Source organism: Saccoglossus kowalevskii, chromosome 21, assembly GCF_978046115.1.
Source record: "Saccoglossus kowalevskii chromosome 21, keSacKowa6.1, whole genome shotgun sequence".
Lineage (NCBI taxonomy): Eukaryota > Metazoa > Hemichordata > Enteropneusta > Harrimaniidae > Saccoglossus > Saccoglossus kowalevskii.
Window position 1 is genome coordinate 2,114,857 of NC_140661.1, and position 16,189 is coordinate 2,131,045.

At 41.7% G+C, this 16,189-nt stretch overlaps 1 long non-coding RNA gene across 1 annotated transcript; it reads left to right on the plus strand.

Moving 5' to 3' along the window:
• Positions 1 to 6,538: 6,538 nt before the first annotated feature.
• Positions 6,539 to 7,498, plus strand: LOC146729521 (uncharacterized). The gene is made up of 2 exons (XR_014928040.1): positions 6,539 to 6,824; positions 7,325 to 7,498. It is a non-coding gene; the product is annotated as an uncharacterized LOC146729521 (long non-coding RNA).
• Positions 7,499 to 16,189: the final 8,691 nt, after the last annotated feature.

A 16,189-nucleotide genomic window follows, 5' to 3' on the forward strand; every position in this document is an offset into this window, starting at 1 on the left:
GGCACTACTTTTCAATACTTTGCCACCATTTCCAGTACCTTGTCACTACTTTGCAGTACTTTGCCACTAATTTGCGCACTTTGCCACTACTTTGCCGTACTTTGTCACTACTTTGCCGTACTTTGCCACTACTTTTCCGTACTTTGCCACTAGTTCTCAGTACTTTGACACTACTTTGACGTACTTTGTCACTACTTTTCAGTTTTTGGCCACTACTTTGCCGTATTGTGCCACTACTTTGCCGTATTTTGCCACTAGTTCTCAGTACTTTGACAATACTTTGTCTTATTTTGTCACTACTTTTCAGTACTTTGCCACTACTTTGCCGTACTTTGCCACAACTTTGCAGTGCTTTGCCATTCTATGCCACTACTTTGCAGTACTTTGCCACTACTTCGCAGTACTCTGCCACTACTCTGCCGTACTTTGACACTACTTTGCAGTACTTTGCTACTACTTTGCCGTACCATGCAGTACTTTACCACTACTTTGCCCTACTTTGCAACAAATTTGCAGTACTTTGCCACTCCGTTGCAGAACTTTGCCACTACTTAGCCATACTTGCCAGTACATTGCTGTACTTTGCAGTACTTTGCAGTACTTTGTCACTTCGTTGCAATACTTTGTCACTACTTTGCAGTACTTTGCCACTTCGTTGCAATACTTTGTCACTACTTTGCCGTACTTTGACACTACTTTGCAGTATTTTTCCACTACTTTGCCGTGCTTTGCCACTACTTTGCCGTACTTTGCCACTACTTTGCCGTACTTTGCCACTACTTTGCCGTACCTTGCCACTACTTTACCGTACTTTACCACTACTTTGCTTCTACTTTGCCATACTTTGCCACTACTTTTCAGTACTTTGCCACGATTTCCAGTACCTTGACACTAATTTGCAGTACTTGGCCACTACTTTGCCTTACTTTGTCACTACTTTGCCGTACTTTGCCACTACTTTGCCGTACTTTGCCACTACTTTGCCACTACTTTGCCACTACTTTGCAGTACTTTGCCACTACTTTGCAGTACTTTGCCACTACTTTGCAGTACTTTGCCACTACTTTGCCGTAATTTGGCCACTAGTTCTCAGTACTTTGACACTACTTTGTAGTACTTTGTCACTACTTTTCAGTACTTTGCCACTTCTTTGCCGTACTTTGCCACAACTTTGCAGTACTTTGCCACTGCTTTTCAGTACTTTGCCACTACTTTGCCATACATTGCCACTACTTTGCAGAACTTTGCAACTACTTTGCACTACTTTGCCACTACTTTTCAGTACTTTGCCAATAGTTTGCAGTACTTTGCAACTAGTTTGCCATACTTTGTAATTTTTTTGCAGTACTTTGCCACTGCTTTGCCATAGTTTGCCAATACTTTCCCGTACCTTGCAGTACTTTTCCATTACTTTGCAGTATTTTACCTCAACTTTGCAGTACTTTGCCACTACTTTGCCGTAATTTGCCACTATTTTGTCGTACTTTGCGACTACTTTGCCCTACTTTGGAACAACTTTGCAGTACTTTGCCAATCCGTTGCAGTACTTTGCCACTACTTAGCCATACTTGCCAGAACATTGCCGTACTTTGCAGTACTTGGCCACTACTTTGCCGTACTTTGCCACTACTTTGCCGTACTTTGACACTACTTTACAGTACTTTGCCACTAATTTGCGCACTTTGCCACTACTTTGCCGTACTTTGTCACTACTTTGCCGTACTTTGCCACTACTTTGCCGTATTTTGCCACTAGTTCTCAGTACTTTGACACTACTTTGTCGTATTTTTTCACTACTTTTCAGTACTTTGCCACTACTTTGCCGTACTTTGCCACAACTTTGCAGTACTTTGCCACTGCTTTTCAGTACTTTGCCACTACTTTGCCACTCTATGCCACTACTCTGCCACTACTTTGCCACTACTTTGCCACTACTTTGCAGTACTTTTTCATTAATTTGCAGTACTTTGCCACTAGTTTGCCGTACTTTCCATTATTTTGCAATACTTTGCCACTACTTTGCCGTACTTTGCCACTACTTTGCAATACTTTGCCACTACTTTGCCATACTTTGCCACTACTTTGCAATACTTTGTCACTACTTTGCCGTACTTTGACACTACTTTGCAGTATTTTTTCACTACTTTGCCGTGCTTTGCCACTACTTTGCCGTACGTTGCCACTACTTTGCCGTACTTTGCGACTACTTTACAGTACTTTGCCACTAATTTGCGCACTTTGCCACTACTTTGCCGTACTTTGTCACTTCTTTGCCGTACTTTGCCACTACTTTGCCGTACTTTGCCACTACTTTGCCGTTTTTTGCCACTACTTTGCCGTACTTTTCCACTACTTTGCTTCTACTTTGCCGAACTTTGCCACTACTTTGCCACCATTTCCAGTACCTTGTCACTACTTTGCAGTACTTGGCCACTACTTTGCCTTACTTTGTCACTACTTTGCCGTACTTTGCCACTACTTTGCCGTACTTTGCCACTACTTTGCCGTACTTTGACACTACTTTGTAGTACTTTGTCATTACTTTTCAGTACTTTGCCACTACTTTGCAGTACTTTTCCACAAATTTGCATTACTTTGCCACTGCTTTTCAGTACTTTGCCACTACTTTGCCATACTTTGCCACTACTTTGCAGTACTTTGCCACTACTTTGCAGTACTTTGCCACTAGTTCTCAGTACTTTGACACTACTTTGTAGTACTTTGCCACTACTTTGCCGTACTTTGCCACAACTTTGCAGTACTTTGCCACTACTTTGCCATACTTTGCCACTACTTTGCAGTACTTTGCCACTACTTTACAGTACTTTGACACTACTTTGCCACTACTTTGCCGTATTTTGCCACTAGTTGTCAGTACTTTGACACTACTTCGTAGTACTTTGTCACTACTTTTCAGTACTTTGCCACTTCTTTGCCGTACTTTGCCACAACTTTGCAGTACTTTGCCACTGCTTTTCAGTACTTTGCCACTACTTTGCCATACTTTGCCACTACTTTGCAGTACTTTGCCACTACTTTGCAGTACTTTGCCACTACTTTACAGTACTTTGCCACCATTTTGCCACTACTTTGCCACTAGTTTGCAGTACTCTGCAACTAGTTTGCCGTACTTTGTAATTTTTTTGCAGTACTTTGCCACTGCTTTGCCATAGTTTGCCAATACTTTCCCGTACTTTGCCGTACCTTGCAGTACCTTTCCATTACTTTGCAGTATTTTACCTCAACTTTGCAGTACTTTGCCATTAGTTTGCCGTACTTTACATTATTTTGCAATACTTTGCCACTACTTTGCCATAATTTGCCACTATTTTGTAGTACTTTGCGACTGCTTTGCCGTATGTTGACACTACTTTGCAGTACTTTGCCACTACTTTGCCCTACTTTGCAACAACTTTGCAGTACTTTGCCACTCAGTTGCAGTACTTTGCCACTACTTCGCCATACTTGCCAGTACATTGCCGTACTTTGCAGTACTTGGCCACTATTTTGCTGCACTTTGCCACTACTTTGCCGTACTTTGACACTACTTTACAGTAATTTGCCACTAATTTGCGCACTTTGCCACTACTTTGCCGTAATTTGCCACTATTTTGTAGTACTTTGCGACTACTTTGCCGTATGTTGACACTACTTTGCAGTACTTTGCACTACTTTGCCACTACTTTGCCCTACTTTGCAACAACTTTGCAGTACTTTGCCACTCCGTTACAGTACTTTGCCACTACTTAGCCATACTTGCCAGTACATTCCCGTACTTTGCAGTACTTGGCCACTACTTTGCAGTACTTGGCCACTACTTTGCAGTACTTTGTCACTACTTTGCCGTACTTTGCCACTACTTTGCCACTACTTTGCCGTACTTTGACACTACTTTACAGTATTTTGCCACTAATTTGCGCACTTTGCCACTACTTTGCCGTAATTTGCCACTATTTTGTAGTACTTTGCGACTACTTTGCCGTATGTTGACACTACTTTGCAGTACTTTGCGGTACTTTGCCACTACTTTGCCCTACTTTGCAGTACTTTGCCACTCCGTTGCAGTACTTTGCCACTACTTAGCCATACTTGCCAGTACAATGCCGTACTTTGCAGTACTTGGCCACTACTTTGCCGTACTTTGCCACTACTTTGCCATACTTTGCACTACTTTGCAGTACTTTGCCACTACTTTGCCACTACTTTGCCGTATTTTGGCCACTAGTTCTCAGTACTTTGACACTACTTTGTAGTACTTTGTCACTACTTTTCAGTACTTTGCCGTACTTTGCCACAACTTTGCAGTACTTTGCCACTGCTTTTCAGTACTTTGCCACTACTTTGCCATACTTTGCCACTACTTTGCAGTACTTTGCCACTAGTTGTCAGTACTTTGACACTACTTTGTAGTACTTTGTCACTACTTTTCAGTACTTTGCCACTTCTTTGCCGTACTTTGCCACAACTTTGCAGTACTTTGCCACTGCTTTTCAGTACTTTGCCACTACTTTGCCATACTTTGCCACTACTTTGTAGAACTTTGCCACTACTTTGCAGTACTTTGCCACTACATTGCCACTACTTTTCAGTACTTTGCAACTAGTTTGCCGTACTTTGTAATTTGTTTGCAGTACTTTGCCACTGCTTTGCCATAGTTTGCCAATACTTTCCCGTACATTGCCGTACCTTGCAGTACTTTTCCATTACTTTGCAGTATTTTACCTCAACTTTGCAGTACTTTGCCACTACTTTGCCGTAATTTGCCACTATTTTGTCGTACTTTGCGACTACTTTGCCCTACTTTGGAACAACTTTGCAGTACTTTGCCAATCCGTTGCAGTACTTTGCCACTACTTAGCCATACTTGCCAGAACATTGCCGTACTTTGCAGTACTTTACCACTACTTTGCCGTGCTCTGCCACTACTTTGGCGCACTTTGCCACTACTTTTCAGTACTTTGCCGTTCTTTGCAGTACTTTGCCACTACTTTGCTGTAATTTGCAACTACTTTGCCGTAATTTGCCTCTACTTTGCAGTACTTTGCTATAACTTTGCCGTACTTTGCAGTACTTTGCCGTACTTTGCCACTACTTTGCCGAACTTTGCCACAATTTTGCGTACTTTGCCACTACTTTGCCGTACTTTGTCACTACTTTGCCGTACTTTGCCACTACTTTGTAGTACTTTGCCATCACTTTTCAGTATTTTGCCACCATTTGCAGTAATTTGCCACTAATTTGCAGTACTTTGCCACTATTTGGCAGTACTTCGCAACTACTTTGCCGTACTTTGCCACTGCTTTGGCGTACTTTGCCACTACTTTTCAGTACTTTGCCATTTTTTTGCCGTACTTTGCAGTACTTTGGCACAACTTTGCAGTAATTTGTCACTATTTGCCGTACTTTGCCACTACTTTTCAGTACTTTGCTACTACTTTGCAGTACTTTACATTACTTTGCCACTACTTTGCCGTACTTTGCCACTACTTTGCCGTACTTTGCAGTACTTTGCCACTACTTTGCCCTACTTTGTCACTACTTTGCCGTACTTTGCCAATACTTTGCAGTGCTTTTCCACTACTTTGCCGTATTTTGCAACTATTTTTCAGTACTTTGCCACTACTTTGCCATACTTTGCCACTACTTTGCCGTACGTTGCCAATACTTTGCCCTACTTTGCCACTACTTTGCCGTACTTAGCAGTACTTTGCCATTACTTGGCAGTACTTTGCCACTACTTTGGGGTACTTTGCCACTACTTTGCAGTACTTTTCCACTGCTTTGCAGTACTTTGACACTAGTTTGCCGTACTTTGCCATTATTTTGCAGTACTTTACCACTACTTTGCCGTGCTCTGCCACTACTTTGGCGCACTTTGCCACTACTTTTCAGTACTTTGCCGTTCTGTGCAGTACTTTGCCACTACTTTGCTGTAATTTGCAACTACTTTGCCGTAATTTGCCTCTACTTTGCAGTACTTTGCTAAAACTTTGCCGTACTTTGCAGTACTTTGCCGTACTTTGCCACTACTTTGCCGAACTTTGCCACAATTTTGCGTACTTTGCCACTACTTTGCCGTACTTTGTCACTACTTTGCCGTACTTTGCCACTACTTTGTAGTACTTTGCCACCACTTTTCAGTATTTTGCCACCATTTGCAGTAATTTGCCACTAATTTGCAGTACTTTGCCACTATTTGGCAGTACTTCGCCACTACTTTGCCGTACTTTGCCACTGCTTTGGCGTACTTTGCCACTACTTTTCAGTACTTTGCCATTTTTTTGCCGTACTTTGCAGTACTTTGGCACAACTTTGCTGTAATTTGTCACTATTTGCCGTACTTTGCCACTACTTTTCAGTACTTTGCCACTACTTTGCTGTACTTTACATTACTTTGCCACTACTTTGCCGTATTTTGCCACTACTTTGCCGTACTTTGCAGTACTTTGCCACTACTTTGCCCTACTTTGTCACTACTCAATCTGATTAAAATCTGATGTAGTGTACGGGTTTTAATTATTTTGCCTATAAACTTATTTTAATTTTATTTTTTATTACTTTTGTTATTAATGCCCTTTTATTTTATTATTTTACTTTGATTTTGATTTTGTGATTTTTTTAATTCCGCCCTACCTACATCTGACCCGATGCCTATGTAACGAGATTTCAACGAGACCCACTATCGACGATTTTAGTCAACGAATCACAGACCTCCTTCTATAGCGCACATGATGATGTCACCGGGCGGAGTCGGGTGGCAAACACACTCAAATAAAATGGCGGATTATACCGACGTTAGCGACCGAGAATAACACGGTTTTTCGGTAAGTTTATTTAAGTCATTGTCAAATGCAACGAAAGTGATTTTTATGTTAATATTGTGGCTCGAATGGTTCGACTTTAGATCGTTATTTTGCATAGTTATTCTGGGAGTGACGATTTTGTTTCCACCGTTTCGACCGAACACGAGTGTTTTTTTCCAGTCGCCTGCCCTGGAGACGGGTGATGTTTTGTTGACGATCGGGCCAACATCGTCTACGGTATTGAAGCCGTAGCTGTAAATATTCATCAAATTGTATCAACATTTTGTACATTATACAATAACTCTTTATTAAGTTAATTGAGCTGATTTGGACTGGAATAAAATATTTTTTATTGGAACACATCGCAATTGATCAGGAAATATTTTTTTGCTCCAATTTTTTGCGTCGATGCCGTGGGGCGGTGACCGTTATACAATTTAAAATCAGTTTGCATTGTTTACTATAGCTGTTTACAGTGTTCTAATTATTATGATTTACTTATTTTTTTGCTTCCATTCGAGATAATTATGCTCAGTGATGTAAAATTGAAGCGATGATTGACGGAACGAACCTTGGCTGGCGAAGATGTATCTGGAAGTGCACACATTTGTTGGAAGTGAAAAAAATATTCAATGTAATGACAACAATTGTAAAATGCTGTGGAATTTCTTTTGCAAATAAAAATATACTAGCAATTTTCTACTAATGGTTCATCCAAGTGGGCACAATATAATGTACAGAAAGATTGCCCGTAGAGTGTCGCTACACTGAAAAGTAAGCAACCGACAGCCTGTATAAAAGGGGGACTGTGATTGGCTGTTACTTACGCGAGATTTGAACGGGACTTGCATAGGCGTCGGATCAGATGTAGGTAGGGCGGAATTAAAAAAAAATCAAAATCAAAGTAAAATAATAAAATAAAAGGGCATTAATAACAAAAGTAATAAAAAAAAATTAAAATAAGTTTATAGCCAAAATAATTAAAGCCCGTACACTACATCAGATTTTAATCAGATTGGTCACTACTTTGCCGTACTTTGCCAATACATTGCAGTACTTTTCCACTACTTTGCCGTATTTTGCAACTATTTTTCAGTACTTTGCCACTACTTTGCCATACTTTGCCACAACTTTGCCTTTCGTTGCAAATACTTTGCCCTACTTTGCCACTACTTTGCCGTACTTAGCAGTACTTTGCCATTACTTGGCAGTACTTTGACACTACTTTGCAGTACTTTGCCACTACTTTGTGGTACTTTGCCACTACTTTGCCGTGCTCTGCCACTACTTTGGCCTACTTTGCCACTACTTTTCAGTACTTTGCCACTATTTTGCAGTACTTTACATTACTTTGACACTAGTTTGCCGTACTTTGCCATTATTTTGCAGTACTTTGCCACTACTTTGCCATGCTCTGCCACTACTTTGCCGTGCTCTGCCACTACTTTGGCCTACTTTGCCACTACTTTTCAGTACTTTGCCACTACTTTGCAGTACTTTACATTACTTTGCCACTACTTTGACGTACTTTGCCACTACTTTGCCATACTTTGCCACTACTTTGCCGTACGTTGCCAATACTTTGCCCTACTTTGCCACTACTTTGCCGTACTTAGCAGTACTTTGCCATTACTTTGCCGTACTTTGCCACTACTTTGCCGTACTTTGCAGTACTTTGCCACTACTTTGCCCTACTTTGACACTAGTTTGCCGTACTTTGCCATTATTTTGCAGTACTTTGCCACTACTTTGCCGTGCTCTGCCACTACTTTGCCGTACTTTGCCACTACATTGCCGTACTTTGCCACTACTTTGCCGTACTTTTCCACTACTTTGCTTCTACTTTGCCGTACTTTGCCACTACTTTTCAGTACTTTGCCACCATTTCCAGTACCTTGTCACTACTTTGCAGTACTTGGCCACTACTTTGCCTTACTTTGTCACTACTTTGCCGTACTTTGCCACTACTTTGCCGTACTTTGCCACTACTTTGCCGTACTTTGACACTACTTTGTAGTACTTTGTCATTACTTTTCAGTACTTTGCCACAACTTTGCAGTACTTTACAACTGCTTTTCAGTACTTTGCCACTACTTTGCCACTACTTTGCAATACTTTGCCACTACTTTGCCACTACTTTGCCGTATTTTGCCACTACTTTGCCATACTTTGCCACTACTTTGCAATACTTTGCCACTACTTTGCAGTACTTTTCCATTACTTTGCAGTATTTTGCCACAAATTTGCAGTATTTTGCCACTAGTTTGCCGTACTTTCCATTATTTTGCAATACTTTGCCACTACTTTGCCGTACTTTGCCACTACTTTGCCACTACTTTGCCTCTACTTTGCCGTACTTTGACACTACTTTGCAGTACTTTGCTACTACTTTGCCGTACCATGCAGTACTTTGCCACTACTTTGCCGTACTTTGCCACTACTTTGCCGTACTTTGTCACTACTTTGCCGTGCTTTGCCACTCCTTTGCCATACTTTGCCTCTACTTTGCCGTACTTTGCCACTACTTTTCAGTACTTTGCCACTACTTTGCAGTACTTTGCCACCACTTTTCAGTATTTTGCCACCATTTGCAGTAATTTGCCACTAATTTGAAGTACTTTGCCACTATTTTGCAGTACTTCGCCACTACTTTGCCGTACTTTGCCACTGCTTTGGCGTACTTTGCCACTACTTTTCAGTACTTTGCCATTTTTTTGCCGTACTTTGCAGTACTTTGGCACAACTTTGCAGTACTTTGTCACTATTTGCCGTACTTTGCCACTACTTTTCAGTACTTTGCCACTACTTTGCAGTAATTTACATTATTTTGCCACTACTTTGCCGTACTTTGCCACTACTTTGCCGTACTTTGCAGTACTTTGCCACTACTTTGCCCTACTTTGACACTAGTTTGCCGTACTTTGCCATTATTTTGCAGTACTTTGCCACTACTTTGCCGTGCTCTGCCACTACTTTGGCCTACATTGCCACTACTTTTCAGTACTTTGTCACTACTTTGCCGTACTTTGCCAGTACTTTGCAGTACTTTGCCACTACTTTGGGGTACTTTGCCACTACTTTGCAGTACTTTTCCACTACTTTGCCGTACTTTGCCACTACTTTGCCGTACTTTGCAGTACTTTGCCACTACTTTGCCCTACTTTGTCACTACTTTGCCGTACTTTGCCAATACTTTGCAGTACTTTTCCACTACTTTGCCGTATTTTGCAACTATTTTTCAGTACTTTGCCACTAATTTGCGCACTTTGCCACTACTTTGCCGTACTTTGTCACTACTTTGCCGTACTTTGCCACTACTTTGCCGTACTTTGCCACTAGTTCTCAGTACTTTGACACTACTTTGACGTACTTTGTCACTACTTTTCAGTTTTTGGCCACTACTTTGCCGTATTTTGCCACTACTTTGCCGTATTTTGCCACTAGTTCTCAGTACTTTGACACTACTTTGTAGTATTTTGTCACTACTTTTCAGTACTTTGCCACTACTTTGCCGTACTTTGCCACAACTTTGCAGTACTTTGCCACTGCTTTCCAGTACTTTGCCACGACTTTGCCATTCTATGCCACTACTTTGCAGTACTTTGCCACTACTTTGCAGTAATCTGCCACTACTTTGCCACTACTTTGCCGTATTTTGCCACTAGTTCTCAGTACTTTGACACTACTTTGTCGTATTTTGTCACTACTTTTCAGTACTTTGCCACTACTTTGCCGTACTTTGCCACAACTTTGCAGTACTTTGCCACTGCTTTTCAGTACTTTGCCACTACTTTGCCATTCTATGCCACTACTTTGCCGTACTTTGCCACTACTTTACAGTACTTTGCCACTAATTTGCGCACTTTGCCACTACTTTGCCGTACTTTGTCACTTCTTTGCCGTACTTTGCCACTACTTTGCCGTACTTTGCCACTACTTTGCCGTACTTTGCCACTACTTTGCCGTACTTTTCCACTACTTTGCTTCTACTTTGCCGTACTTTGTCACTACTTTTCAGTACTTTGCCACCATTTCCAGTACCTTGTCACTATTTGCCGTACTTTGCCACTACTTTTCAGTACTTTGCCACTACTTTGCAGTACTTTACATTACTTTGCCACTACTTTGCCGTACTTTGCCACTACTTTGCCGTACTTTGCAGTACTTTGCCACTACTTTGCCCTACTTTGACACTAGTTTGCCGTACTTTGCCATTATTTTGCAGTACTTTGCCACTACTTTGCCGTGCTCTGCCACTACTTTGCCGTACTTTGCCACTACATTGCCGTACTTTGCCACTACTTTGCCGTACTTTTTCACTACTTTGCTTCTACTTTGCCGTACTTTGCCACTACTTTTCAGTACTTTGCCACCATTTCCAGTACCTTGTCACTACTTTGCAGTACTTGGCCACTACTTTGCCTTACTTTGTCACTACTTTGCCGTACTTTGTCACTACTTTGCCGTACTTTGCCACTACTTTGCCGTACTTTGACACTACTTTGTAGTACTTTGTCATTACTTTTCAGTACTTTGCCACAACTTTGCAGTACTTTGCAACTGCTTTTCAGTACTTTGCAATACTTTGCCACTACTTTGCCACTGCTTTGCCGTATTTTGCCACTACTTTGCCATACTTTGCCACTACTTTGCAATACTTTGCCACTACTTTGCAGTACTTTTCCATTACTTTGCAGTATTTTGCCACAAATTTGCAGTATTTTGCCACTAGTTTGCCGTACTTTCCATAATTTTGCAATACTTTGCCACTACTTTGCCGTACCATGCTGTACTTTGCCACTACTTTGCCCTACTTTGCAACAACTTTGCAGTACTTTGCCACTCCGTTGCAGAACTTTGCCACTACTTAGCCATACTTGCCAGTACATTGCTGTACTTTACAGTACTTTGTCACGACATTGCCGTACTTTGCAGTACTTTGTCACTTCGTTGCAATACTTTGTCACTACTTTGCAGTACTTTGCCACTTCGTTGCCATACTTTGTCACTACTTTGCCGTCTTTGCCACGACTTTGCAGTATTTTTCCACTACTTTGCCGTGCTTTGCCACTACTTTGCCGTACTTTGCCACTACTTTGCCGTACTTTGCCACTACTTTACAGTACTTTGCCACTAATTTGCGCACTTTGCCACTACTTTGCCGTACTTTGTCACTTCTTTGCCGTACTTTGCCACTACTTTGCCGTACTTTGCCACTACTTTGCCACTACTTTGCCACTACTTTGCCGTACTTTGCCACTACTTTGCTTCTACTTTGCCGTACTTTGCCACTACTTTTCAGTACTTTGCCACCATTTCCAGTACCGTGTCACTACTTTGCAGTACTTCGCCACTACTTTGCCTTACTTTGTCACTACTTTGCCGTACTTTGCCACTACTTTGCCGTACTTTGCCACTACTTTGACGTACTTTGACACTACTTTGTAGTACTTTGTCATTACTTTTCAGTACTTTGCCACTACTTTGCCGTACTTTGCCACAACTTTGCAGTACTTTGCCACTGCTTTTCAGTACTTTGCCACTACTTTGCCACTACTTTGCAGTACTTTGCCACTAATTTGCGCACTTTGCCACTACTTTGCCGTACTTTGTCACTTCTTTGCCGTACTTTGCCACTACTTTGCCGTACTTTGCCACTACTTTGCCGTACTTTGCCACTACTTTGCCGTACTTTGCCACTACTTTGCCGTACTTTGCCACTACTTTGCCGTACTTTTCCACTACTTTGCTTCTACTTTGCCGTACTTTGCCACTACTTTTCAGTACTTTGCCATCATTTCCAGTACCTTGTCACTACTTTAAAGTACTTGGCCACTACTTTGCCTTACTTTGTCACTACTTTGCCGTACTTTGCCACTACTTTGCCGTACTTTGCCACTACTTTGCCGTACATTGACACTACTTTGTAGTACTTTGTCATTACTTTTCAGTACTTTGCCACAACTTTGCAGTACTTTGCCTCTGCTTTTCAGTACTTTGCCACTACTTTGCAGTACTTTGCCACTACTTTGCAGTACTCTGCCACTACTTTGCCACTACTTTGCCGTATTTTGCCACTACTTTGCCATACTTTGCCACTACTTTGCAATACTTTGCCACTACTTTGCAGTACTTTTCCATTACTTTGCAGTATTTTGCCACAAATTTGCAGTTTTTTGCCACTAGTTTGCCGTACTTTCCATTATTTTGCAATACTTTGCCACTACTTTGCCGTACTTTGCCACTACTTTGCCACTACTTTGCCTCTACTTTGCCGTACTTTGACACTACTTTGCAGTACTTTGCTACTACTTTGCCGTACCATGCAGTACTTTGCCACTACTTTGCCGTACTTTGCCACTACTTTACAGTACTTTGCCACTAATTTGCGCTCTTTGCCACTACTTTGCCGTACTTTGTCACTTCTTTGCCGTACTTTGCCACTACTTTGCCGTACTTTGCCACTAGTTTGCCGTACTTTGCCACTACTTTGCCGTAATTTGCCACTACTTTGCTTCTACTTTGCCGTACTTTGCCACTACTTTTCAGTACTTTGCCACCATTTCCAGTACCTTGTCACTACTTTGCAGTACTTGGCCACTACTTTGCCTTACTTTGTCACTACTTTGCCGTACTTTGCCACTACTTTGCCGTACTTTGCCACTACTTTGCCGTACTTTGACACGACTTTGTAGTACTTTGTCATTACTTTTCAGTACTTTGCCACTACTTTGCCGTACTTTGCCACAACTTTGCAGTACTTTGCCACTGCTTTTCAGTACTTTGCCACTACTTTGCCACTACTTTGCCGTACTTTGCCACTACTTTGCCGTACATTGACACTACTTTGTAGTACTTTGTCATTACTTTTCAGTACTTTGCCACAACTTTGCAGTACTTTGCCACTGCTTTTCAGTACTTTGCCACTACTTTGCAGTACTTTGCCACTACTTTGCAGTACTCTGCCACTACTTTGCCACTACTTTGCCGTATTTTGCCACTACTTTGCCATACTTTGCCACTACTTTGCAATACTTTGCCACTACTTTGCAGTACTTTTCCATTACTTTGCAGTATTTTGCCACAAATTTGCAGTTTTTTGCCACTAGTTTGCCGTACTTTCCATTATTTTGCAATACTTTGCCACTACTTTGCCGTACTTTGCCACTACTTTGCCACTACTTTGCCTCTACTTTGCCGTACTTTGACACTACTTTGCAGTACTTTGCTACTACTTTGCCGTACCATGCAGTACTTTGCCACTACTTTGCCCTACTTTGCAACAACTTTGCAGTACTTTGCCACTCCGTTGCAGAACTTTGCCACTACTTAGCCATACTTGCCAGTACATTGCTGTACTTTACAGTACTTTGTCACGACTTTGCCGTACTTTGCAGTACTTTGTCACTTCGTTGCAATACTTTGTCACTACTTTGCAGTACTTTGCCACTTCGTTGCCATACTTTGTCACTACTTTGCCGTACTTTGCCACTACTTTGCAGTATTTTTCCACTACTTTGCCGTGCTTTGCCACTACTTTGCCGTACTTTGCCACTACTTTGCCGTACTTTGCCACTACTTTACAGTACTTTGCCACTAATTTGCGCACTTTGCCACTACTTTGCCGTACTTTGTCACTTCTTTGCCGTACTTTGCCACTACTTTGCAGTATTTTTCCACTACTTTGCCGTGCTTTGCCACTACTTTGCCGTAATTTGCCACTACTTTGCCGTACTTTGTCACTTCTTTGCCGTACTTTGCCACTACTTTGCCGTACTTTGCCACTAGTTTGCCGTACTTTGCCACTACTTTGCCGTAATTTGCCACTACTTTGCTTCTACTTTGCCGTACTTTGCCACTACTTTTCAGTACTTTGCCACCATTTCCAGTACCTTGTCACTACTTTGCAGTACTTGGCCACTACTTTGCCATACTTTGTCACTACTTTGCCGTACTTTGCCACTACTTTGCCGTACTTTGCCACTACTTTGCCGTACTTTGACACGACTTTGTAGTACTTTGTCATTACTTTTCAGTACTTTGCCACTACTTTGCCGTACTTTGCCACAACTTTGCAGTACTTTGCCACTGCTTTTCAGTACTTTGCCACTACTTTGCCACCACTTTGCAGTACTTTGCCACTACTTTGCAGTACTCTGCCACTACTTTGCCACTACTTTGCCGTATTTTGCCACTACTTTGCCATACTTTGCCACTACTTTGCCATACTTTGCCACTACTTTGCAATACTTTGCCACTACTTTGCAGTACTTTTCCATTACTTTGCAGTATTTTGCCACAACTTTGCAGTATTTTGCCACTAGTTTGCCGTACTTTCCATTATTTTCCAATACTTTGCCACTACTTTGCCGTACTTTCCATTATTTTCCAATACTTTGCCACTACTTTGCCGTACTTTGCCACTACTTTGACCTACTTTGTCACTACTTTTCAGTTTTTGGCCACTACTTTGCCGTATTTTGCCACTACTTTGCCGTATTTTGCCACTAGTTCTCAGTACTTTGACAATACTTTGTCGTATTTTGTCACTACTTTTCAGTACTTTGCCACTACTTTGCCGTACTTTGCCACAACTTTGCAGTACTTTGCCACTACTTTGCCATTCTATGCCACTACTTTGCAGTACTTTGCCACTACTTCGCAGTACTCTGCCACTACTCTGCCACTACTTTGCCACTACTTTGCAGTACTTTGCCACAACTTTGCAGTACTTTGCCACTAGTTTGCCGTACTTTCCATTATTTTGCAATACTTTGCCACTACTTTGCCGTACTTTGCCACTACTTTGCAGTACTTTACCTCTACTTTGCCGTACTTTGACACTACTTTGCAGTACTTTGCTACTACTTTGCCGTACCATGCAGTACTTTGCCATTACTTTGCCCTACTTTGCAACAACTTTGCAGTACTTTGCCACTCCGTTGCAGAACTTTGCCACTACTTAGCCATACTTGCCAGTACATTGCTGTACTTTACAGTACTTTGTCACGACTTTGCCGTACTTTGCAGTACTTTGTCACTTCGTTGCAATACTTTGTCACTACTTTGCAGTACTTTGCCACTTCGTTGCCATACTTTGTCACTACTTTGCCGTACTTTGCCACTAATTTGCAGTATTTTTCCACTATTTTGCCGGGCTTTGCCACTACTTTGCCGTACTTTGCCACTACTTTGCCGTACTTTGCCACTACTTTACAGTACTTTGCCTCTAATTTGCGCACTTTGCCACTACTTTGCCTTACTTTGTCACTTCTTTGCCGTACTTTGCCACTACTTTGCCGTACTTTACCACTACTTTGCCGTACTTTGCCACTACTTTGCCGTACTTTTCCACTACTTTGCTTCTACTTTGCCGTACTTTGCCA